Source organism: Plecotus auritus (genome assembly GCF_963455305.1).
Source record: "Plecotus auritus genome assembly, chromosome: 2".
Classification (NCBI taxonomy): Eukaryota; Metazoa; Chordata; class Mammalia; order Chiroptera; family Vespertilionidae; genus Plecotus; species Plecotus auritus.
The window spans coordinates 154,680,634-154,706,353 of NC_137771.1; the positions used below are offsets into that span (position 1 = coordinate 154,680,634).

General features: G+C 39.4%; 1 protein-coding gene across 9 annotated transcripts in view; it reads left to right on the forward strand.

Moving 5' to 3' along the window:
- BBX (BBX high mobility group box domain containing) overlaps positions 1 to 25,720 on the forward strand; it is a 318,462-nt gene that overhangs the window by 107,594 nt on the left and 185,148 nt on the right. For all 9 annotated transcript variants that reach the window (XM_080656467.1, XM_080656468.1, XM_080656461.1 and 6 more), the window contains one exon: positions 21,610 to 21,683. The gene's annotated coding sequence lies outside the window, so the exon portion shown is untranslated. The remainder of the gene's footprint in view (positions 1 to 21,609; positions 21,684 to 25,720) is intronic.

The window sequence follows — 25,720 nt, forward strand, 5'->3', positions numbered from 1 at the left end:
CCCCCTAACCACTCCCCTGCCGGCCTGATTAACACCTAACTACTCCCCTGCCAGCCCAATTGCTCCCAACTGCCCTCCCCCGCCAGCCTGGTTGCCCCCAACTGCCCTCCCCTACCGGCCTGATCTTGCCCCCAACTGCCCTCCCCTGCTGGCCTGATGGTCCCCAACTGCCCTCCCCTGCCAGCCCGATTGCCCCCAACTGCCCTCCCCTGCCGGCCTAATCTCGCCCCCAACGGCCCTCCTCTGCTGGCCAATTTGTTCTGATTGGTCGGTTTATATAACAGGCAGTGTTAAAAGCTCCGCCTCCTAGGCAGCCATTGGCTCCTCACTGTTGACCCAGATTTGGTTCTGATTGGTCAGTTTCTATGCCAGTCAGCGTCTCTGGGCCTATCAATGGGGGCCTGATCAGAAAGGTGGGGCTGATCAGCAGCCCCAGTGGAGGCCTGGAGAGAAATGGAGGCGTGGCTGCTGGCCAGGCCTGGAGAGAAAGAGAGAGGCAAGTGCTGATCAACAGCTGCTACAGAGGCTATGGATCAGACTCTACTTCTCTCTTCAGGCCTCTCTCCGGGCCTGATTTGCAGCCTCCTCAGCAGTCAGTGCTGGGTTGCCACAGTGACCCAGCGCTGATTTCTGGTTGGTCAAGCCTCCGGTTGTTGTGGATGTGACCGACCCAGGATTTTTATATATTAGGATTACATAGAGCAGATATTACAGTTGTTTATCTCTTTAGCCGTTGGGTTCTTTTCAATTTATGGCAATTATATATAAAGCCACTATATACAGATTTTTTTGTGAGCATATTTTGATTTCTCCCATGTTAATACCTATGAGTGGGATTCCATGGTTATATCGTTAAGTGCATGTTAATATAAGAAATGGCTAAACCATTTTCCAGAACAGCTTATACCACCTTCAAGTCCTTTCTATCTTCCATTTTTTTTTTTAATATATTTTATTGATTTTTTACAGAGAGGAAGGGAGAGGGATAGAGAGTTAGAAACATCGATGAGAGAGAAACATCGATCAGCTGCCTCCTGCACACCTCCTACTGGGGATGTGCCCGCAACCAAGGTACATGCCCTTGACCGGAATCGAACCTGGGACCTTTCAGTCTGTGGGCCGACGCTCTATCCACTGAGCCAAACCGGTTAGGGCTCTATCTTCCATTCTTGTCTAGAGTGTTTGCATTACTTGTTGGAACATTTTTATAAAACTTCTCTAAAATCTTTGTCAGATAATACTAACATCTGCATCATTTAGAGTTGATATCTGTTCTTTTTTTTTTCTGTGCAAGTTGAGATTGTCTTCTATTTTTTATATGCTGATTAATTTTGGATTTTATCCTGGACATTTTGATTATTTGATTCAATTCAGGTTTCAGGTTTCAACCAGCCCTCTGTGATTTGTATTTCCTATATCAGTTCAGTTTTCAAAGACTTTTCAGTTGTTTGGCATTTTCCCACATCTTTGCCACCCAGTGGCCAAACTGGGAATTGAGCAGTGCTTTATCTGGTAGTTCTCAGTGTCTATATCTGATGTTTAGGATTGCGTGTGTAGCTTGGTGGGAGACCACGAGTTCATAAAAACTCCTCTGCCATCTCCCACTTTCATTTTGGTTCCCTGGTTGGGAAGCTGGGGCGTTAGTTACGGTGTGCTATGTAGTTCCCATGTCTGTGAATACGCAGTGGGAAGATAAAGAGAGAATAAAAGCAAAGCAACAGGGTGTTGCCCCACCCTCTTGGAACCAATGTTCCTGCAATCAGAAATGAAGGTTCCCTTGCTTAGAATTTTTGCTTCTGTGGGCTTCTATTTTTGCCTCCTCCCTCTGCTACCACAGAAATGCTTGAGGCCCAGCACATGAAAGAGTGGAGAAAGTGGTACTTCAAAATTTGTTGTTATTCTTCTATTTTCCTGTTTCTGAAATAGCTGCAGCATGCATTCTGCCCAGGTTTTATAGCTGCATTTAGTGGGACAGATAAGATGGAGTATATTTATTTTATCTTACCCATATGGGACCCCACTAGGCTTGCTTTAGTGTTGAAATAATTAATGGGAAGAACAGAGGTTAGATCCCTGGTTTTGTGAATCTGAAGATCATATAATTTGGAAGCCCTCTTAAAGGAAAAGAATACAAGTTATGAATATGAAATTAGGTACAATGTATTGGATGAGGCTGTGAAAGTAAAAGACCATAAAGGCTAAGTTTCATTGGCTTTGATAAAAACCTGCCTATGGAAACAAGGTAAAATACAAATAAATATTGATATGGGTAGAGCACTGTGCAGGGTGTTTTTTAACCATGTTTTTATTTAATATTCATAAAAAATACAACCCCATTTTACAGTGAGAAAAACAGTTTGAGGATTGTTAAATTATGTACACAGAAGGGGCGTTATAGCGCACATGGACTTTCTACTATGCATAGTATTTTATGAAATAAATAAATTAGAGATTAGGGGGGCCAGTATAGGCTCCTGGCTAAGAGCACAGGCTCAGAAACCAGACTGCTGGGCTTCAAAATTGGCTCTGTTATTCATTATATGTGACCTTGAGAAAGTTCCTTAACCTTTCCTTACCTCTATATGTCTGTAAAATGGAGATAATACAACTTATTATTCCCATTTGTTGTGAAGATCAAATGGTTAGTCTAAAGCATTTAGAATAGCTTCTGGAATATAGTAAGTGCTTTTTATTCACCATGTACATCTGTGCATTTAGCTAAATTAAATCAAAGTTTTTATTTGCTGTTTTAGCAGCCTTCTTGGGCTACAAAGACAGGTTACAAGAAAAGAGGATTTTCACTTACTCTTAAGTTATATTACAGATTTGGAATACAAGTTGAGACATGGCCATTGGTAAAATAGACTACATATTATATAATCAATAATGCTTGCATTTTCTGTCAAGAATTAAAGGAAATTTCTTTTTTAAGTTTAGGGATGTTAATCTGTTTAACAAGCAAAGCTGAGCAAAAATTCTCTGTATGGTTGATTGGATTATCTTTGGACATTATAGGCTGAAGGTTTTTAGGAAATGGCCAAAAATACAGAGGTAAAGTACTTCAACAACAACAACAACAACAAAAATATGTTTCTAGAGCTATTTTATCTTAAATATGCACAGGCTCTTCTGTAAGATGGAGACAGTAATAGTATCAACATATCTATTGAAGTATAATAAATTGACATGAAACTTAAAAAATAAACATTTATTATCTCACAGTTTCTGAGGGTCAGGAATTTGGGAGTGGCTTAGTAGGGTGACTCGGGCTGTAGTCAGGATGTTGGCTTGGGCTGCATTCATGTGAACCATGACTGGGACTGAAGGATAACTTCAAGGTGGTTCACTCACATGCCTAGCACGATTGTGCGTGGCTGGCAGGTGGGCTCATGGGGTTCCTCGGCACATGGACCTTTCCATAGGACCAATTGTGTGTTTTCATGATATTGCAGCTGGCATACATCAGAGCAAGCAGTCCAAGAGAGATCAAGGTAAAAGTCACAACGTATTTTATGACATAGCTTCAGAATTCTCTGTTATTTCTGCATTATCCCATTGGTTACACAGGCCATCCATTAATCTGTGTGGGAGGGGACTACCAGGAGGTGGAAATCATTGGGGGCTGTCTTGGAGACTGGCTACCACCTTACCTTATTGCTCTAATAGTTAAAAGAGATTATTCCAGTGAAGCTTCTGGAAGGTATTGGTGCTCCATGCAATACCTGTTTGATTATTGTATTTTTAATTAATGGTTCTGGTCAGTAGAAATCCGTTTATAGTTTCCCAAATGGAGAGGAAGGTTTATATATCTCTAGAAAAGAGATTGAAGTATCAAGTGATAGTAGCAATTAGAATAGCAAATTATTCTTTAAAACAAGAATATTTATAAATTCTATAAGCAACAATTTTGACCCACAATGAACTCATTTAATTTTATTACCACCTAGCACATGATCATTGAGGAAGAATAGTATGTTTCTAGTCTGGTACATTTTTTTTTTTTTGTGTGTGTGTTATTGAATATCATTTAGCCTCCTCTCCTTTCTCTAAGGTTAAACAGCTTCAAATATTTTCTTCCTAAGTAGACTATATTTTACTGTTGGTAATGATATTTTGATATTATTTTGAAGAGGACACTTACTAGATTATTTAAAATGATCCATAACAAGAATACAATAATTACTTTGATTTATTGTGAGAAAATAAAGGGAACTCATTTAATGTTTTTCTTTAAATGTTAATAAGTAAATATTTTGCCACTAGAGGGCTTCATATTTTAAAAAATCAAAGTTATAAATGGTCACTAACAATTTTTGACAGTAAAGAAAGATATAAAGGGCTCCATGTTTTTTAATAAAGCTATTAAATAGTTGCTTAGTATAAATGAAATTTGTGTGCTTGTGCAAATAAAGTGTTTTTAACAGGTATTTGCTTTCTCCTTTTTCTTATATTGGAATGAAAATAAAGCATATTAATCAATTTCTTCATAAATAAAATACCTCCCAGCTCAGATGTCAAAATATAAAACTAGTCACTGGAAGCCCCCCAGTGAAAAAGGAGGTTAGAGAAATTATTTTTTTTCTTATTTCTGTCCTATATGTACTATTGTTATTTTTTTAAAATATATTTTTATTGATTTCAGAGAGAAAGGAAGAGGGAGAGAGAGATAGAAACATCCATGATGAGAGAGAATCATTGATTGGCTGCCTCCTGCACGCCCCCTACTGGGGATTGATCCTGCAACCTAGGTATGTGCCCTTGGCTGGAATTGAACCCCGGGCCCTTCAGTCCGTAGCTGATGCTCTATCCACTGAGCCAAACCAGCTAGGGCTGTACTATTTTTTATATGAGAAAACTTATTGTTTTAGGGTTTATTGTGTTATTTCCATTTAGTTTTGGTTTAACAAAAAATCGGTAGTTATTGCAGTGAATACTATGATATAATTAATAAAATTCACAGAACATTAGGGTCCATTTTGAAACTGAACCAACACCAAAAATAGACACGGCATCAAATATTTGACAGTCACTGATTTTAGGGTCTTTCTTTGGTCCCGAGGTGTAATTTATTTTGTTTTGCTTTGAAAACTGAGCTTCAGGGTTTGTTTGTCTAGTTTGTATTAGTATAAAATGGGAACCTACCAATGAGAAATTAGAAGCTTTTATGACATGCATTAGCACCTGAGGGAATAATCTTTTTTTTGTCTAGAAAAATTCTAGATAGGAAACTACTGTGCGTCTCAAAAACAACATTTTTACTTCCTTGATCTTTTCTACTTGAAAAAATGTGTTTGGATTTCTTCATAATTGTGAAGTGTTTACTTTGATCTGAGCTCCAGGGAAGCTTGCAATTTCTAGGGTAGTTAAGCATTTTTCCCCCTGATAAGCAGTTTACAGAGCTGAGGCTGTGTGCTTTGGGTGATCTGAGTAGTTAAGTTTCCCACTTACTCAGTAGCTTCGTCCCTTAGCACCCCCTCTTCACAAAAGAAGCTGTAATGCAAATTAATTGCTAAAGAGGAGGAAACAAACCAAAACCAAAAGGAAACAAAGTAAAAAACTTTTATGCCTGTTTATTTGAACAGTATTCGGATCTATGACAACTTACTAGTACTTCTGCATATTAGGACCAACTATTAATATACAGACTAAGAAACCAAAACATTATGAAAGACAGTAGTTAGTACTAATTTTGCATATGATGTTGGGCAGCATTATGGAATGATTTTTTTGTCTATTTAACCCTGTGCCAAATAAATTAGGGAAGGTAACTCATTTAATGAATGGCTATCATCAACAAATCAACAAACGACAAGTGTTGGCGAGGATGCGGAGAAAAAGGAACCCTCGTGCACTGCTGGTGGGAATGCAGACTGGTGCAGCCACTGTGGAGAACAGTATGGAGTTTCCTCAAAAAACTGAAAATGGAACTCCCATTTGACCCAGTAATCCCACTCCTAGGAATATATCCTAAGAAACCAGAAACACCAATCAGAAAGGATATATGCACCCCTATGTTCATAGCAGCACAATTTACAATAGCTAAGATTTGGAAACAGCCTAGGTGCCCGTCAGCAGATGACTGGATCAGAAAACTATGGTACATCTACACAATGGAATACTATGCTGCCATAAAAAAGAAGGAATTACTACCATTTGTAGGCACCTGGATGGAATTTGAGAACATTATGCTAAGTGAAATAAGCCAGTCAATGAAAGAAAAATACCACATGATCTCACTCATTTAGGGATAATGAAAAACATTATAAACTGATGAACAAAAAGATAGTTACAGAGGCAGTAAAGCATCAAACAGACTGTCTAATTACAGCGGTAAGGTTAGGGAGAGGTGGGGGAAATAAGAGATCAACTGAAGGACTTGTATGCATGCATATAAGAGTAACCAATGGATGCAAGACATTGGGGGGTGAGGGCATGTATGGGAGTGGGGTGGGGGGGGCAATGGTAAGATATGTACACATATAATACCTTAATAAAAATTTGAAAAAAAAATGTTAATATGTAAATATTTTGCCACTAGAGGGCTAACTTGTCACCACCTAGTTCATCCACCACCCACTCACACTATTTATTGGTAGTGTGTTTAAGACAGTAGCCAATACCATTAACTTTGGGTCATGGAATACATTGCTGTACTATTTTTTATATGAGAAAACTTCTTGTTTTAGGGTTTATAAATGGTCACTAACAAATGCACAATTTAGTGTCTAATGTGTTCCATTTATTTAGTAGTGATTGTGGCATACATCTGGGTGCAGCCTACAGGGCATATAGGGAAATTCTGCCCTTCTCTTGTAGCCACAGATGCATCCTTAATATTCATCAGCTGTGTTGCAAAACATGTTTGTAGCTGAAAGATATGGGAGAGGATATAGGAAAAAGCTTGACTGAATCTCCTCACTGCTACATGAATTTGAAGACAACTCTGCATTGCTTGTATTGAGATAATCTTTTTTACATAGATCTATTCACATGTATGGCATAAACTGGTGGGAGGCCCATCAGGGTAGGGATACATCCTATATAATAAAGAGGTAATACGCAAATTGACCATCACTCTAACACACAAGATGGCTGCCCCCATGTGGACACAAGATGGCCGCCGCAAGATGGCCAGCAGGGGAGGGCAGTTGGGGGCGACCAGGCCTGCAGGGGAGAGCAGTTGGGGGGGACCCAGGCCTGCAGGGGAGGGCAGTTGGGGGGGACCAGGCCTGCATGGGAGGGCAGTTAGGGACAATCAGGCCAGCAGGGGAGGGCAGTTAGTGATGACCAGACTGGCAAGGGAGGGAAGTTAGGGGTGACCAGGCCAGCAGGGGAGGGCAGTTGGGGGGGGATACCAGGCCTGCAGGGGAGGGCAGTTGTGGGGGGGGACCAGGCCTGCAGGGGAGGGCAGTTGGAGGTGACCAGGCTGGCAGGGGAGCAGTTAGGCGTCGATCAGGCTGGCAGGGGAGTGGTTAGGGGGTGATCATGCTGGCAGGCAGAAGCAGTTAGGGGCAATCAGGCAGACAGGCAGGCAAGCGGTTGGGAGTCAGCAGTCCTGGATTGTGAGAAGGCAGTCAGACATCCCTCGAGGGGTCCCAGATTGGAGAGGGTGCAGGCTTGGCTGAGGGACACCCCCCCTCCCACCCCTCGTGCACGAATTTTGTGCACGGGGCATCTTGTTCTTTCTATAAAAGAAAATAAACCTAACCAGTCAGATTCATTATTACCTTATAGCTATTTTAACCCTGTGTTTTAACCACCTGAGCTCCTGAGCCATAAGCACTAGCAATTTTTAACACTAATTTCTATCACTTCAGTCGTGTGTGTGTGTGTGTGTGTGTGTGTGTGTATGTGTGTATGTGTGTATGTGTGTATCCATAGTGGTTCTCAAGCCGGGTTGCACCTTGGAATCACCTGAGAAGCTTTTAGTACCATGATGCCTGAGAGACCCTACAGATTATTCTCATGTCAGTGGTTTTAATGTACTATGAAGTGGCTGGGCATTTGTATTTAAAAAGTGTCTCTTGTGATTGTGTTTTGTAGTCTGGGTCGAGAACGATTCATGGGAAATATCATTTGTGGAAACTTTCTGAGGCTCCTACAAGTTCTTATTAGTTAAAACAAATGTATCAGAGTAAATACAGCTACTCCATCCTATATAATAAAAGCCTAATATGCAAATTGTCCCCTCAACTGGGAGTTTGGCTGGCCAACTGCCCATGGACCCTCCCCCCGGCCGATCCGGGGCGGGGCCGGCTGGCTAACCTCCCGCATCCCTTGCCCCCTGGCTGGACCCCACCTGTGACTCTTCCTCATAAGATGCCAAATGTTACTTTTCCAGAATAACATTTTCATTTTCTTCAACCATTCTGCCCCTGACAGGGTTCTTAGCCATGTCCATATTTTTTCAATGATCTGATCTAGAGGCACTTTGAGTTCTTTCTGATCTCACATGACACAAACAGCACCAGGTAAAATGGGTTGTCCTCTTTTTTTGGACAGCTTAATTCTACAAAGTCTGATTTCTTTTTGTATGCTTCAGTCTACTGACTTACATTGCAATATGTCATTTTATAGACTTTCAATTGAGGTAGGCATCTCCTATTCTCTGCTTTCAGACTTTTAGTCATTCCAGTTGATGCTACTGAGTTTGAACTATAGGCATTAGCTTTCAGTGATATCCAATATAATAAAAGCCCAGTGACTGAACGGCGGAACGATCAGAATGACTGCTCGAGCCGAAACCGGTTTGGTTCAGTGGATAGAGCGTCGGCCTGCGGACTGAAGAGTCCCAGGTTCAATTCCGGTCAAGGGCACGTACCTTGGTTGCGGACACGTCCCCAGTGGGAGGTGTGCAGGAGGCAGCTGATCGATGTTTCTCTCTCATCGATGTTTCTAACTCTCTATTCCTCTCCCTTCCTCTCTGTGAAAAATCAATAAAATATATTTAAAAAAAAGAAAAAAAAAAGAATGACTGCTCGACCAGTTGCTATGACATGCACTGACCACCAGGGGGCAGATGTTCAATGCAGGAGCTGTCCCCTGGTGGTCAGTGCACTCCCACAGTGGGTGCACTGCTCAGAGGGCGGGTCCACGGTGCTCCCACAATGGGCCATTCCTGCAGGCCACACCCCCGTGCACTGGGCCTCTAATAAACATATAAAGATGAGGTAGCTTACTTAGAAATCTGTGGATGTGCTTTCATGTTACCTACTCTGATTGTTCTGCAGTTACAGATTTTTTACTTAAACATAATGCCTGGTAGCATGCAAATTTTACTTCCCAGTTAATACTGTAAACTTTCAGTTATTTATTTAATTGTTGTTTTTTCATCCTCACCCATTCTTCATTGATTATTTTAGAGAGAGTGGAAGGGAAGAGGGTGGGGCAGAGATAGAGAGAGAGAGAGAGAGAGAGAGAGAGAGAGAGAGACATTCATTAGTTGTCTCCCGCACTTACTCCCAATCCTCCCTCCCCTCAACCAGAGCCTGGGATTGAACCTGCAACCCAGGTATGTGTCCTTGATTGGGAATCAAACCTGAGTCCCTTTGGTGCACAGACCAACACTCTAACCACTGACCCATACTGGCCAGGGCTCAATCATTTTTTTAAAAGCTGCCTTTGATATGGAGGATGGTGGAGTGAAACTAACTGGCTGGGGTGATATGAAGAGTCTTTGGGGAAAGGGAGAAGACTTGTGAAGAAAGTTTGAGGACACAAAACCCCAGCTTTAATTTTGCTTATAACCAATACTATACTGCTTTTCTTCTAATTTTAAATGTTCATGTCACACATTTCTGTGTGTTCGTTGAGTCTTTGTTGAGTAGTTGAGTGTTCATGGGACAGAACCTGTGTTTTTTGGAACCTTATACAATGAAATCTAGATGACTTGTAGCTGTTTTGTAGTCTCTGAAAGATATATCATACTAGAGGCCTGGTGCACGAAATTCATGCACAGATAGGGTCCCTAGGCCTGGCCAGTGATCAGGGCTGATCAGTGGGGCAACTGGTGGGGCGATTGTGGGGCCTCCACTGGCACCCGCCTTGGCTGGCCTGGTGCCACCCGCTAACGGGCTCCGCCTCCTGCTGCCGCCGCCAGTCGCCTCCCTCTGTTTGACAACCAGCAAGGCAGTCGGTGGGGAGGCCATACTGGCACCTGCCTTGGCCGGCCTGGCTCCACCCACTCGCCAGCCCCACCTCCCACTCTCCGCCACCGCCTCCGGTCAGGGCCTGTGGGTTGGGGGCAGCTCCTGCATTGAGTGTCTGCCCCTGGTGGTCAGTGCACGTCATAGCGACCAGTCATTCTGCTGGTCGTTTCACAGTTCGGTTGATTTGCATAGTAGGCTTTTATTATATAGGATTCTTGCAGTTAACATACTTTTGAAGCAAGAGTATTTCTGCTAAGATATTTGCTAGAAATACTTTAGGCATACCTAAAAGGACAGGAATTCTTCCTGGATATTACAATTTTTATACAAGTGTTTTTTAATAACATTACAAAAAGTTAAATTATATTTATGTTAATATTTAAGTGTATCCATGCAACCTACTAAAGGGAAAAAGAGAAAGACTAGTATTTTTTACTTCTTAGAACAGAATATTTTCCAGTTAAAACTATATAAATTGCTAATGTCTGACTTCCTTTTTTATCAAATGATTTTGGACTAGTTTAAATAAGAGAGATTTTCTGTATATTGTAAATTTTTGCTGGTGTGAAAGGAGCCAAAGGAACCCTTTCTTACCTCAGACAACAAGGTGGTCTTGAGATTCCTCTAGTGGGTTTCATTTGCAGAATCTATTTCTGAAGGAATAGGCTAATCCTAAAGTGTGTAGGCCAGAGTTTACTTGGGCTAACCATGGTTACCCATAGGTGAGATATCCCACAGGGCTGGATTATCCTAACCTTCTTTTCTAACTCAGTGCTCAGTGGCTTGATGGGACTAATGAATCTTCCCAAAGTACCTGGCGGTTTCTTGTCGGGTATTCCTTGATGTAGCTGCTGGCAAACATGTTTTTTATTCTTCCTGGAAGTGAAACTCCTTCTGCCTTAAATGTGCAATTTCCCCTGACTGAGAAGGTCAAAGGCACATTTATACAGTTAACAGGAGTATAAAAGAGGCATTCAGAGCCTCCCTGCCAAGCCATCTGACTGGACTAATGCCTACTCATTTCCCACCTCTACTTACGGAAACTGCAGAAATTCATGGTTGCACTATGGTCCCTGAAACAACAATATTATGGCTAATAAGCATTATAGTAAAATATCCATATTATCAAATTATCTAATGCACCTTGAAATTGGTAGGAGTAAGAAACGGCTTCTCAGACTGTCAGAATTAAACATGTTAAAACCACCTAAACTAAAGCAGTGAAACACCATTTAAAGTTGCAATTCACTTATCCAAATGCTGAGAATATTCAAGGCAAACTTCAATGTGTTCCCAATGTACCTGTTTAAAAAATATATATTTTATTGATTTTTTACAGAGAGGAAGGGAGAGGGATAGAGAGTTAGAAACATCGACGGGAGAGAAGCATCGATCAGCTGCCTCTTGCACACCCCCTACTGGGGATGTGCCTGCAAGCAAGGTACATGCCCTTGACCAGAATCGAACCTTGGACCCTTTAGTCCGCAGGCTGATGCTCTATCCACTGACCCAAACCTGGTTAGGGCCCAATGTGCCTTTTTTAAAAAATTTTCTTTATTGATTAATATATTACATATGTGTCCTTTTGCCCCATTGCCCACCTCCCTCCCTCCCGCAAACCCCCACTCATGCCCTCATTCCCCTGGTGTCTGTGTCCATTGGTTATGCTTATATGCATGCATACAAGTCCTTTGGTTGATCTGTCCCCCTTACCCCCACCCTCTCCTGCCTTCCCTCTGAGGTTTGACGGTCTGATCTATGCTTCTCTGTCTCTGGATCTGTTTTTGTTCATCAGTTTATGTTGTTCATTATATTCCACAAATGAGTGAGATCGTGTGATATTTATCTTTCTCCAACTGACTTACTTCGCTTAGCATAATGTTCTCCAGGTCCATCCATGCAGTTGCAAATGGTAGAAGTTCCTTCCTTTTTACAGGAGCATAGTATTCCATTGTGTAGATGTACCATAGTTTTCTAATCCACTCATCTGCTGACGGGCACTTAGGCTGTTTCCAAATCTTAGCTATTGTAAATTGTGCTGCTATGAACATAGGGGTGCATATATCCTTTCTGATTGGTGTTTCTAGTTTCTTGGGATATATTCCTAGAAGTGGTATTACTGGGTCAAATGGGAGTTCCATTATTAGTTTTTTGAGGAAACCCCATACTGTTCTCTACAGTGGCTGCACCAGTCTGCATTCCCACCAGCAGTGCACTAGGGTTTCTTTTTCTCCACATCCTCTCCTGCACTTGTCATTTGTTGATTTGTTGATGATAGCCATTCTGACGGGTGTGAGATGCTTTATTAAATGTTTTTCTGTTGCTTAGCTTTAACTCCAGTGAGAGTACTAACAGTTATTAAGCATTTACTGTATACCAAGCCTTTTGTATTTAAAATACACCAAGTGGCCAGATTATTATGACCACCTGACGTTTGTAGGCAAATTAGCCATACACTGCATCATATGGGATATGGAAGCCAAAGGCCTGTTCAAACACCTTTGCTGTCTGCAGTTACCAAGATAAAACATCTCCAATTCGCACAGGAACACAAGGATTGGATAGTCGAGCATTGGAAAAAAGTCGTGGTCCGATGAATCACATTTCCAGTTGCATCATGCAGATGGCAGAGTGAGAATTTCACGGAAACAGCATGAAAGCATGCACCCCACATGCATGAGTACAACCCTTTAAGCTGGTGGAGGCAATGTTATGGTTTGAGGCATGTTTTCCTGGCATGATTTGGGCCCTTTAATTCGTGTGGAATAACGTCTGAATAGCACAACATACCTAAGTATCGTTGCTGATCAAGTTCATCCTATCATGTTGATGGCGTATCCCAATGGAGATGGCTTCTTCCAACAAGACAATGTGCCATGTCACGGTGCTCGTATTGTGCAGGAGTGGTTTCAAGAACATGAGGGAGACTTTACCTTGCTTAGGTGGCCCCCACAATTACCAGATATCAATCCAATTGAGCATTTGTGGGACGAAGTTAAAAGAGCCATCAGGCAGCTGGTTCCACAACCATCAAATCTCACAGAACTGGACAGTGCTATTCATCAGGCATGGCGCCAGATTCCTCGCATCACCTTTCAACATCTGGTGGCGTCGATGCCAAGAAGAATCACCGTAGTATTGAAGGCAAAAGGTGGACCAACAAAGTACTGATGGGGTGGTCATAATAATCTGGCCACTCAGTGTATCTTCTAATAATTTGAGGCACCCTTTAGAGGTGTAGGAATTGTTATCCCAATTTTTCAGAAAATGTCAGCAATTGGCTCACAATTGAAGGGTAGTAAATGGTGGATGTGGGTGTGGATCCAAGATCAGTATGCTTTGTTGTTAATTGTATTGTGCTATTTATGAGACCATGGAGAGGAAAAAAAAAAAAAGAGCAAATTGCATTACCCACAATTCATGTTCCATTTTCTGACATGAACCTTGCACTTCAACCAGATCTGCCTTTTTCCCCTTTTAGCTGCTTTCCAGTATTGAAGCTTGACTTATCCTGTCTGTGCCTGTGCTTGTAACACCATCCTCTGTCCTCTCTCCCACCATCCCATTGCCACCAGTGCTTCAGGTTCCAGCTTTGTTCATTTCCTGCATAAACATTCCCCTGTGCATTCTAACTTTTAAAAAAATTCTTTGCTTACTATTTTGACATTATTTATTTCTGTTTAATATTAAATAACATGTATGTATATATGTGATTACCTAACTAGATCATAGCTTCCAGAAAACAGCAACTCATATAATGCCTTTTGCATTGTTAATACATAGTAGTCCTTTAATAAAGTTCTCAAACTGTAAAAGGTTGTATCTGTTTGCATGACCTCTGAGAACCAAACAAGGCCAGGTCACAAATAGGTGGTAGGTAGTTTTTAAAGCATACTTTTTCAATTGGTCAGTATTGAGTAATGTAAGACCATGCCAAACAATGCTAGAGTTTTCTGTCTGCTTGCTAGTGCTTTCTAACGCCTTACTGGAAAGTCCAAACAGATGGACAAATCTGGAATGACTTAGTAGTTACTTTGGTGTGCTGTTGGATATCTAGGGAACACTTAAGACTTGTTTTGCCTTTTATTGCTTTGTTTAAGGTTTCCTAACTGAAAGACTCTGGGTCATGAGGAAATGCAACAGTGGGGGTGGAAAGGTAATAGAGAAGTACTTCAGATTTGCATTTTCTTTTAAGAGGTTTTCATTCTGTACAGTCAAGACTTGTAATTTCAGTGAAAGATTGGTGCTTGGCCAAAAATTCCTGTGAAATAGCTATGATTTAAGCTTTAACTATAAAGATAGGCAGGGTGGGTGATTTTAACAAATGTTATCTTCTTTATTCATGCTTTCTTTGTCACTGTCTTAGCAAGTATTAATAAAAATAAATGCTTTTGTTAAAAAGCATATGTACATATGTGTATTTATATAATGTCTATGTGTATATGTGTATATACAGGGTGTCCCAAAAATTGTATACATACTTTAACAGTTGATAACTCAATTTTGAAAATGAAATGTATTTTAATAAACACTGCCTTTATAATTATTTGAAGTGTGTGTATACATTTTTGGGACACCCTATCTATGTGTGTACATATGCATATATATCTCCCTACAGTTATCTTGATCTATATGAAGATATTATATTTGAGAAAATGATTTGACAGGAGGCCAGACTATCAGCTTATCATTTCTAGGAAAAACATTCCTTGCCCTGTGGTGGATCAGAATTGCATTAATAACTGGTATGCATTTTCAGTACCATATTATTGTATAATGCACCTGATGCTACAATTGAGGAGATTAAAGAAATATAGAGTATAGTGGGGTGGGTGAGGACCTTCTATACACACAGGACAGGGGAAGACTTTAGTTAAATAATGATAATTTTTTTTTTACTACAAATATGTTAAAATTTTATTTGTAAATATATAGTTTATAAAAAAGTAAATTGAGGAACATATAAGAATTGTGTTCATGTGAAGAAGCAGTTTTATGCTTATGAAAACCTACATTGTAAAGTGGAGATTGGAATATCTAATTGTTGGGAAAATGGAGGCAGCTAGTGAAAGATTGGATATTAAGATTGTTATTTGTGACTTGGCCTTGTTTTGGCTCTCAGAGGTCATGCTGACTCTTAGATTAGAAATGCAGCCTCTTTCAAAGCATAAACCTAAATTGAAAGTAATAATTTTAAAATTTGCTTTCTTGGGTGCTCCACTTTGTTTTCTTCAGGTGGAAAAGCACGAGTACCTATTTTCAGGAGGATGAGGAAAACATTTTATTTCCCTTTCTTGTAGCAGTTTGGCCATTTTTGTTATTGTTTCTGGTTCCATAAATGGAGAAGCATCTTTATTGTGCCTTGTATCATGCCCAGCAATTTTTTTTTTCATTTGAATGTAATTGTTCCTTAGCAAATAATTGCGGTCTGGAATGAATTTTATTGAGCTTGATTGAATTAGGGTTATGTATGAAAATGAGTTAGTTAAAGCTTAATTTATTACCCAGAGAATTGATGAAAACATCAGAAAAGCAGTCATTCATGGGGATTAAATATTATTCCATGTAAGTGGGCAACCTGGTTGCCTTGGAGTCCCTTCTGCACTAACTAGGTAGTTGTGACATCAGGGTGCAAAACCTACAGTGTTGGCATAGAAGGGGATTTTGCCATGATGTGACTTTGAATGTTATATTGGACATTAGCTCAATTAATTGGGAGTCTGCCTCATTGTAAGAAGTAGCACCTCACCTTTTTCAGTATTATTAGCTTTTCAACACATAGCACCTCAAGGGGCACTGTATAAGCTGTGCCAGAAAGCCAGTTGCTTTTGGAATATTTCAGTGGTTGCTTAGGCCAGATCTTTAAGATAAGAGCACCTGAAAAACCTATTTGTGTAAGAGGCAAATAATAGATATTTAAGAGGTGGCTGTCCGACCTGCCATGATGAAGTTTTTCAGAGGGAATCCTGGGCCGTGCCAGATCAGTCTTAGTCAGCTGTGCATCCTGTGGGACTCAGTGGCCTGGGTAGGACATAGAAGCTTTGTGAAAGAAGAGGGAACAGGTTTTTAATGAGACAGTGGGAACTAAGTCATGGGGAGTCAGGATTTCAAGGTCCTATGTGGATGGTGAGAGTAGGGGTTGAGATGAAGTCAAAGTGGGACCCAGAGAACACAGAGAAGAGTGAAAATCTGCCCTGGCTTTGGTCAAAGGGGACATTCAAATCACTATTTTGCAGGGTTGTGTTCACACTTTAGGCATCTTTCCCTGTTGCCCCACACACATCTGCCCTCGTGACATGTCATACAGCCATCCATTTCCATCAATCAAAATACTTTCTGAAGTACTTGTAACTTAATTGCAGAACAGCTTATGCTGAAACAGCATTTCTGAAGCTACTCATGTGGCATTTGTAAAAGGTTAAATTTGGAGTTTCTAAGTTTGCTATCAAAGGGAGTCTGTCTCAGCAGGGTCTTCAGCCTTGAAATCAACCCTGCTGTGTGGCTGACTCCCTGGCTTCTCTCTCCTAGTCAGTGAAGTCCAACACGATTTCTTTGTTATCCTAAGAATTTTAAAACCCATATTGGCCATAGCATAGGCAACCTCCTCCCTCTCCCTCCCCACTCATCACAGGTGATAAATTATTGAACAGTAATCAGACTAAGGTATAGTTCTGATCCATTTTGGAGGTATATATCTGATTATAGAAACAAATGATCTATAAGGGTACCTGAAGATTATTTGAGAGTTTATTTTTGATCCTAAAAGAAGTGCATTCAGTATGTAGGATATGTCATTTCTCATATAGCATGTATTCACTTCTTCGACTAAAAACAAAACCAATTTTTGAACCAAAATAATTAAACCATACTGTTAAAATTAATAGTAGAACCTCCTCTCCCAATTTTGGCAGTATGGATTATATTGAATTTTTAGTTTATACCAATTTATTTACCTGATAGTTATTTATAGTCATTTTTTACTTAACAATTTTTACCCATTTATTTTAATGATTCTTCTCAATACTGGCTTTTATGGATTTATATGAAGAAAAAAGTATGCAAATGAATATATGATAGTACATATAATTTCTTACAACAGCATTTTTAATATTAGTTGCTTATTTTTTAATTAAGAATATATTTTTACATGGTTCCTTATTACTAAAAACATAATTATTTAACTTGAAAGTATTCATATGTGTCCTTTGTTGTTAGCTTCAAAGATCTGAATTTATTCTTTCATCCATGCCTTTGTTTTAAAAAATACGGATGAATGAGTAGTATCTCATGTGAAGCTACATGAGAGCATTTAATATTTAATATTCATTCTTTCCAGCTGTTTTCTTTAGTAGCCCTGGGCGACAACTGAATCATCTAACTCTAGATACGATTACTCAGATGACTCACGAAACCTTTGTTTTTTTGTTTTTATTTTTTTATTGTTTATTTTTTTAATCATTGCCTGAGAATATTTTTTTAAGAAAATATATTTTAATTGATTTTTTACAGAGAGGAAGAGAGAGGGATAGAGAGTTAGAAACATCGATGAGAGAGAAACATTAATCAGCTGCCTCCTGCACACCTCCTATTGGGGATGTGCCCGCAACCAAGGTACATGCCCTTGACCGGAATCGAACCTGGGACCTTTCAGTCCACAGGCCGACGCTCTATCCACTGAGCCAAACCGGTTAGGGCGAGAATATGTTTTTATTGATTAGAGAGAGAGAGAAAGAAACATTGATCTGAGAAAGAAACATCCATCAGTTGCCTCCAGTACATGCCCTGACTGGGGATCAAACCCACAACCGAGGTATGTGCCCTGACCAGGAATCGAATCTCCAGAATTGTTGGTGTACAGGATTATGCTCCAACCAACTGAGACACCTGGCGAAGGCTATATTTTTATTCTATTTTTAAAGAAATTTTTATTTTTCAATCACAGTCTACATGCAATATTATATTAATTTCAGGTATACAACCAGTAATCATTATCTTACTAAGTGATCATTCCAATAAATCTTGTACCCATCTGACACCATACATACTAGTAGTTACTAGAATACTATTGATTATATTTCCTATGCTGTACTTTACATCCCAATGACTATTCTGTAACTACCAATTTATACTTCTTAATCCCTTTATCCTTTTCACCCATAACCCCTCCCATCTGGCAACCATAAAAATGTTCTCTGTATCTATGAATCTGTTTCTGCTTGTTCATTTATTTATTTATTTTTTTTAAGATTCAGTTGTTGATAGATTTGTCTTTATTGTCATTTTATTGTTCATATTTTTATTTTTTTTCTTCTTCTTAAGAAAGACACTTTAACATTTCCTATAATTGGTTTGGCTTTTTCTTGTCTGGGAAACTCTTTATTTATATGTCCTTTGATTCTAAATGATACCTTTGCTGGGTTGAGTATTCTTGTTGTAGGTCCTTCCTTTTCATCACTTTGAATATTTCTTGCCACTCCCTTCTGGCCTGCAAAGTTTCTGCTGAGAAATCAGCTGACAGCCTTATGGGAGCTTCCTGGTAGGTAACTGCTTTTCTCTTGCTGTGTTTAAGATTCTCTCTTTTTCATTAACTCTTGCATTTAATTACGATGTATCATGGTGTGGGTCTTTTTGGGTTCATCTTGTTTGGGACTCTATACTCCCTGGACTTGTATGTCTATTTCCTTCACAAAGTTAGGGAAGTTTTCTGTCATTATTTTTTTTTCAAATAGGTTTTCAATTTCTTGCTCTATCTCTTATCTTTCTGGCCACCTCATGATGCAAATGTTATCCCATAGGCTCCTTACACTATCCTTATGTTTTGGGATTCTTTTTACTTTCTGCTGTTGTGATTGGGTGTTTTTTGCTTCTTTATATTCCAAATTACTGATATGATTGTCAGCTTCATCTACTGTACTGTTGATTCCCTGTAAATTATTCTTCATTTCTGTTAGTGTATCCTTCATTTCTGACTGGTTCTTCTTCATGGTTTGCATGTCCTTTTTCATGCTGTTGAAGTTCTAGGTTCTTCTATTCTCCAAGTTCAATAAGAATCCTATAACCAGTGTTTTGAATTCTGCATCTAGTAGATTGCTTGCCTCCCATTTTGTTTAGTTCTTTTTCTGGAGTTTTAATCTGTTCTTTCATTTGGGATATGTTTCTTTCTTATCCCCTCATTTAGGCAGCTTCTGCATTTGTTTCTATGTATTAGGTAGAGCTGCTGTGTCTCCTGGGCTTGGTAGAGTCATCTAATGTAGTAGTTATCTTGTGGGGTTTAGTGGCACAACCTCCCATTCACCCAAGCTGGGCACACCAGGTGTTCCTGCCCTCCTATCCCCTCATCCCCATGTGGGCTGTGTACACCCTCCTGTTATAGTTGAACCTTGATTGCTGTTGCCACATTAATGGGAGGGATTTATCCCCCAGACCGATTGACTGCAAGAAATGGCTACAACCACTGTGGAGGATCAGCTGGGCAGGGTTCCACCCCATGGAGAGCAGGATGTACTTCAGTAGTGCTCTGATGCCTGCTCAGTCCTCCCCTTGTGTGTTGCTTGTGGAGGTGGTTGAGTGGTACTTCAATGTGGTTGAAGCTGTCCACCCAGTGTGCTGGCTCTGGGGCCTCCTGGGAGGTGCAGGCCATCGTCAGCCACCACCTGTGCCCTGCTTAGGGCCACTCTGCAATGAGCTACAAAGTTATCTGCAGATGGCTGCTACTTGTGCTGGGTTTGAAGGTACCCAGGAGAGGCCAAGCTGCAAACCAAGGCTGACTGCCACTAGAGCCAGCTTGGGGTCATTTAATGAGAGGTGCAAAACTCACTGTGGCCAGTTGCTGCTTATTTTAATCATTTAAGGACAGTGTGAAGCATGAGCCAAGATAGGCCATTTGTATGGAAAATCTCTTGGAAACAGCTTGGGTTGGGTAAACAGTGATAGCCAGGTTGATAGAGACTCAGATATGGTGCCCACCTGCCTCAGAAAAGGAGCAGTGGCCTCTGCCAGCACTTCCGTCTGAGAAAAAGCTGCCCCTACAGCTCTCACCCTCATGCCAGACAACTTAGTTCTTCCAGGTATGTCCCTGGTGCCTTTCAAGCTGCTGCCCCCAGCAGTGGAGCTCAGAGGGAGTGAGCCCAAGTTAGTCTCTGTGGGGACCCTTTAAGAGGAATGCCTGGGACTCCAGCAGCCCTTCATCTCCCTCAACCTCAATTCTCGCTGGTTTTTATAGCTAGAATGTATGGGGGACTTATCTTCCGGCTACTGAAACCCTGGGCTTGGGGTCTGGTGTGGCGCTGGGTCCCCTTGCTCCTCAGGGGGGACCTCAGCCGCTGAGAAATCCAAAATTCTCCCAATTTTTACTTTCTACCTCAAAGCTTCGATGTGATTTCATCTTTACTAGTATATCCTTAGTTGTAGGACTTCTATTCAGCCAGATTTCAGGTGGCTCTCAATGATGGTTGTTCTGTAGTGTATTTGTAATTTTGATTGTGGTTGTGGGAGGATGCAAGTACTGCATTCATCTACATGGCCATCTTGACCGGAAGCCAGTCATTACACATTTTTTATATTTAATGTATAAGAGCCAGTTCTTTCATATCACAGAGACTAATTAGGGAACAACTTCAGCCGAGCCATAAAATGAGTTAACAGTTTTGATAAAGCTGTAAGAGGATAAGTGATGCCTGATTTCTAGTGTGTGACAGTGTACTGATCATAAAGAAAGATATTGTCATAATCTGCAGGGGGCAGTAAATTGTCTTAGTTGAGTGTGAATTTAGTATAATTGAAGCACCCCAGAAACTAAATGAATGTCTCACAGAGAAACTGAACTTAATTCTTAAAAATGACACAATTTAGGTGTATGTTTATATTTGCAGTATAATGTAAAATGTTTATTAATTTGTTGGACACCCTTTTGCTACGTCACTTGTAGGTAGAATGTAATTTTTTATTACCAGCTTTTCTCTATTTGTATCTCCCCACTCATTATCTTGCTCTGCTCCTTATCTTTAAAACATAAAAAAGATAAGTTGTAAGATATTAATATCCGAACCATAGTCTATCTGGTTGGTTTGGGCCAGTCATTTAAAATAATTTAAAAGAACTAGTCAGGATGCCAGTATAACATCATGTTTTTTCAGGGGATTTGACTGTAATTCTACACTTGATTTTAGCCAAAAAGCTGAGAGGTGGTTGTCTATAATTCTTTGTCTCTGTAACTTTTATCTGAGAATTTCCCTTGAGTAATTTTAATGACTTTTTTGTGTTTTGTTAAAGTTGACAAAAATACTTTAGTCTGCTTTTTCTAAATAGTGTTAACATAGAGATTTTAAATAAGTTGGTTTTGATGGTTTGGTCCTTACTTTATTTTGGGGGGATTATTTTGATAAAGGTCAATACGTGTTAGCTTTGTTTGAAAGGCCTTCGTGGCTCACCTTTTTACCAGTTTGCTATGGCTCTTTCACAGAATCCTGCTGCATCAAGGAAGCTGGGAGTTCTGATGTTCCATTGAAATCACAATGGAAAGTCTTGACCTGACCGGTAAGAACAGCACTGCAGGTGCCACTTTCCTTACTTACCTCAAGCAGCCAAGGACTACATGCCCTCAGAGCTGATCTCAACTTTTTCTTATCTGATGGATTCCCTTTCCTTATTGATCAGGGAAGTGTGATAATTGTGTTATTGTTCCTTGTCAATTTCATTATATTATTAAAAGTGACATTTTAATCTCCATCAAGTAAGTTAAATTTTTCTTTAAAATCATGAATCTATATAAGTTAACTGTTTCAGAGTCTCTAATTTGTTTCTCCACAGTAATGTACTTTTGGTGAAAAGTTGATTTATTTAAGTCCTGAATATCTAGAAATTATATTTCTAAATATTAAATTGCTCTCTTCCCCGAAAGCTATTTTTTATACTGCCTTAGGTTGTCAGTGTCAATGTATTGTGGAAGTGTTCTTTTTTTTTTTTAGCTATTAAAAACAATAGAGGTATGTATAACAACATTATGAAATTGTTTTGAGGATGAAAATCACACAATGAAGAAAAAGTTGAGATTGCAAAATACATACATGTGACAAATTATATCAAATTCTTAAACTCACAAATACTACAACTGTCCTCTTATAGATAAGTTATTTCAAAGTTGTTTCTTTAGGAAAAATTTTTAATGGGGTAAAATATAGCAATAACATACTAAGATTACTTTTAGTAGTGGTTACTTAATGCATTTAGTCTTCTCATTTGAGAATAAAATGTATGATTACTCTATTGATACCTAATACTTTATGGTGAATTGATGATTTATAAGACCGGGGAATTTGATGTAAATTAAAATGAACATATATAGAAAATATAGTTTAGTTCCATTTTCAGGGCATGAACTTATTTTTTAATTATCGTTAATTGAAAATTAATCTTAAGTATTTTCTGTTTTTAAGTATTTTTATTTGTTAGCTTATTAAATCTGTCTAGAATATCTGTGTTAGCTTCTTGTTTTAGTAACTATATGATTGAACATTGTTTTTATTTTTTATTTTTATTTTTTTTGTTTTCAGTATGTTTATTTTGTTTTTGTTTTTTGATTTTTTTTATTAAGGTATTATATGTGTACATATCTTACCATTGCTCCCCCCGCCACCCCACTCCCATACATGCCCTCACCCCCCAATGTTTTGCATCCGTTGGTTACTCTTATATGCATGCATATAAGTCCTTCAGTTGATCTCTTAATTCCCCCACCTCTCCCTAACCTTACCACTGTAATTTGACAGTCTGTTTGATGCTTTACTGAACATTGTTTTTAATATGTGAGTATAAATATAAGGCCTCTGACCCTTTCCTCTGAACATCATTGTATAGGATTGTACACATAGTAAAAATTTATACAACTTAGCTTGAATGTGTGTTTACTGTGATTTTTAATACCCAACAAAATCTTAATGCCAATGAGAAGATTTGGATTTAATTATTATTTTTCCTCATTTCTATGCTATCCTTTAAGACAAAATTAAGTTAGAAAAACACATTCTGGATTTAAGAATGCCAGTTAGGATACAGTTGATTATGGTTTTACTGAATCAGCAAAATATACTATAGAATATTTGAATATTGATACTTAAATTTCAATCAGTGAGTTGAGCATAGTGAGGTTTAAAGAAAATTCAATTTTTATCAGTATTCTGAATTTGCTAAACATGAATACATATATGAAAAGTAAAGTAGGATACCATCTGACCTGTTCAGAAAACTAAATTGTTATTCACCATTAGTACAACAGACTTTACTTTTAATCTTTGATTTCTGAATGTAATCAGATTATTTCAAGAAAATATTTTTATTGACTATAAGCAGAAATTCAAGTTGCTGATAACAGTTAAGAAGATCAATTATCTAATACCATATGTTTCCAGCTTCCATAGATGTTCCTCTTAAATGCAGTATTAAGAAATAGAAAAGATACCATTCAAAATTAGGAATAATTTAGGAAACAAATCCTGGAAAATGTTTTGTGACAAAAGGATGCCAGGGTCCAATAAATCTAGAAGACATGCTATGTATCATTCAGCTTAGGCAAAGTTATGTTTCATTATCCAAAGAGTTCCCAAATCTTAGTGATTCGTAGCAGTGAACATTTCTTACCATGTTTATGTTTCTGATGAGTCTACTGCCACTCTGCTCCTTGTCCTCTTTGTTCCTGGACCAGAGCTGAAGGAGCAGTTTCTTTGGGAAGTACAAATATTGTGACAGAGGAGAAAGAGATGGTGGTAGAATGGAGGCTCTTAAAACTGCTGCTTGTAAGTGGCACTACCTCTTATGTTTCCTTAGCCAAGACATGTCACATGGGCAACCCTCATGTCATAGGGTAAGAATGGCCTTTTAAGAGAGTATGATAAGGGAAGGCTGATAGGGAGGCATAGTGCATATTTTTACTATAATATCTAATAACTAGAGGCCTGGTGCATGAAATTCGTGCACGGAGTGGGGTGGGGTGTGTGTCCCTCAGCCCAGCCTGCACCCTCTCCAATCTGGGACCCCTCGAGGGATATCCAGATGCCCATTTAGGCCCTATCCCGGTGGGCACAATCCAGGACTGGTGGCTTCAACCACTTGCCTGCCTGCCAGCATGATTGCCCCTAACTGCTTCTGCCTGCCAGCCTGATCACCCCCTAACCACTCCCCTGCCAGCCTGATCGATGCCTAACTGCTCCCCTGCCAGCCCGATTGCCCCTAACTGCCCTCCCTTGCCAGCCTGGTTACCCCTAACTGCCCTCCCTTGCCAGCCTGGTTGCCCCTAACTGCCCTCCCCTGCTAGCCCGGTCACCCCCAACTGCCCTTCCTTGCTGTCCTGGGAAACCCCAACTGCCCTCCCCTGCAGGCCTGGTCCCTCCCAACTGCCCTCCCCTGCTGGCCATCTTGTGGCAGCCATCTTGTGTCCACATGGGGGCAACCATCTTTGACCACATGGGGGCTGCCATATTGTGTGTTGGAGTGATTTGCATATTACTCTTTTATTAGATAGGATATAAATAATTCTATTTATAACTCTTCTAGAGAGACAGAGTACACACAGTATATTTAGCTTCCAAGAAGTTCTGTAGTAAATGTGTCTGTTTAACACGTAAAAGTGTTTAACCGTGAATCCTTTTGTTATTATGTGGAACACTTTGACCTGTGATACACTATCTCTGACAAATTTTAAGGAATGAGGAATTGATATAATTCAAGAGTTTCTTGATGTTTTGAATATTAGGACTTTTTCCACCCTGTAGTGAGGTTTTTTACATTACTGTTTTTATAAGTAGTTTTAAAATGAATTAAAATTACTATAGACTGGACCATCCTTAGTTTGCATCCAGGATTAGAGAAGAGAGGAATGATGATACTAATAATAATTTCTTATTTATGTTTAATAGGTTATAGAACTTTAACAAATGTTGTTAAATTTGATATTACAAAAATAATGAGAAAATGGTGCTTTGCTTTTTCCTGTAGAATACAATAATTTTACTAGATTTTAGTACCCAAATACCTCCACTTAAGATCACTTTCAAGAATCATTCTAGAAAGAATGCAGACAATTGTATACTAGGAGTTTTCTCAGGTACCCCACCTGACATCATATTTATTGTACATTGCTTTATTGGCTCCTAAGTCTTCCAGAAAATTACTAGGCACATAGAACTCCTGAGCCAATATTGATTTGATTAGCTCCACAGGTATTATAAAACATTGCTACTAGGCCTGTGTGGTTAGGATGGTGTAAAAACCTAGGAGTATATAAAAGCTTTGTTTGATAGCTTATCCTTTCTTGTGATTAGGGGAAAGGAACATTCTTAGATATCTGTGGATTCAGAGGAACAGGCATAAATTCTAGTTCTAGCTCTTTTTAATTGAAGGAATTTGGGCAATCATTTAACCTCTCTGAAATTTTGTGTTTTCCTCTTAATATGGGATAATTCTATGTTATGAGATTGTGGTGATTAAGTGAGGTAATTAGGCTAAGTGCCTGATACAGTACCTGGCACATGGGAAGCACTTAAGAAATAGTACTTAAAAAAGAAAAAGAAAAATGTGAT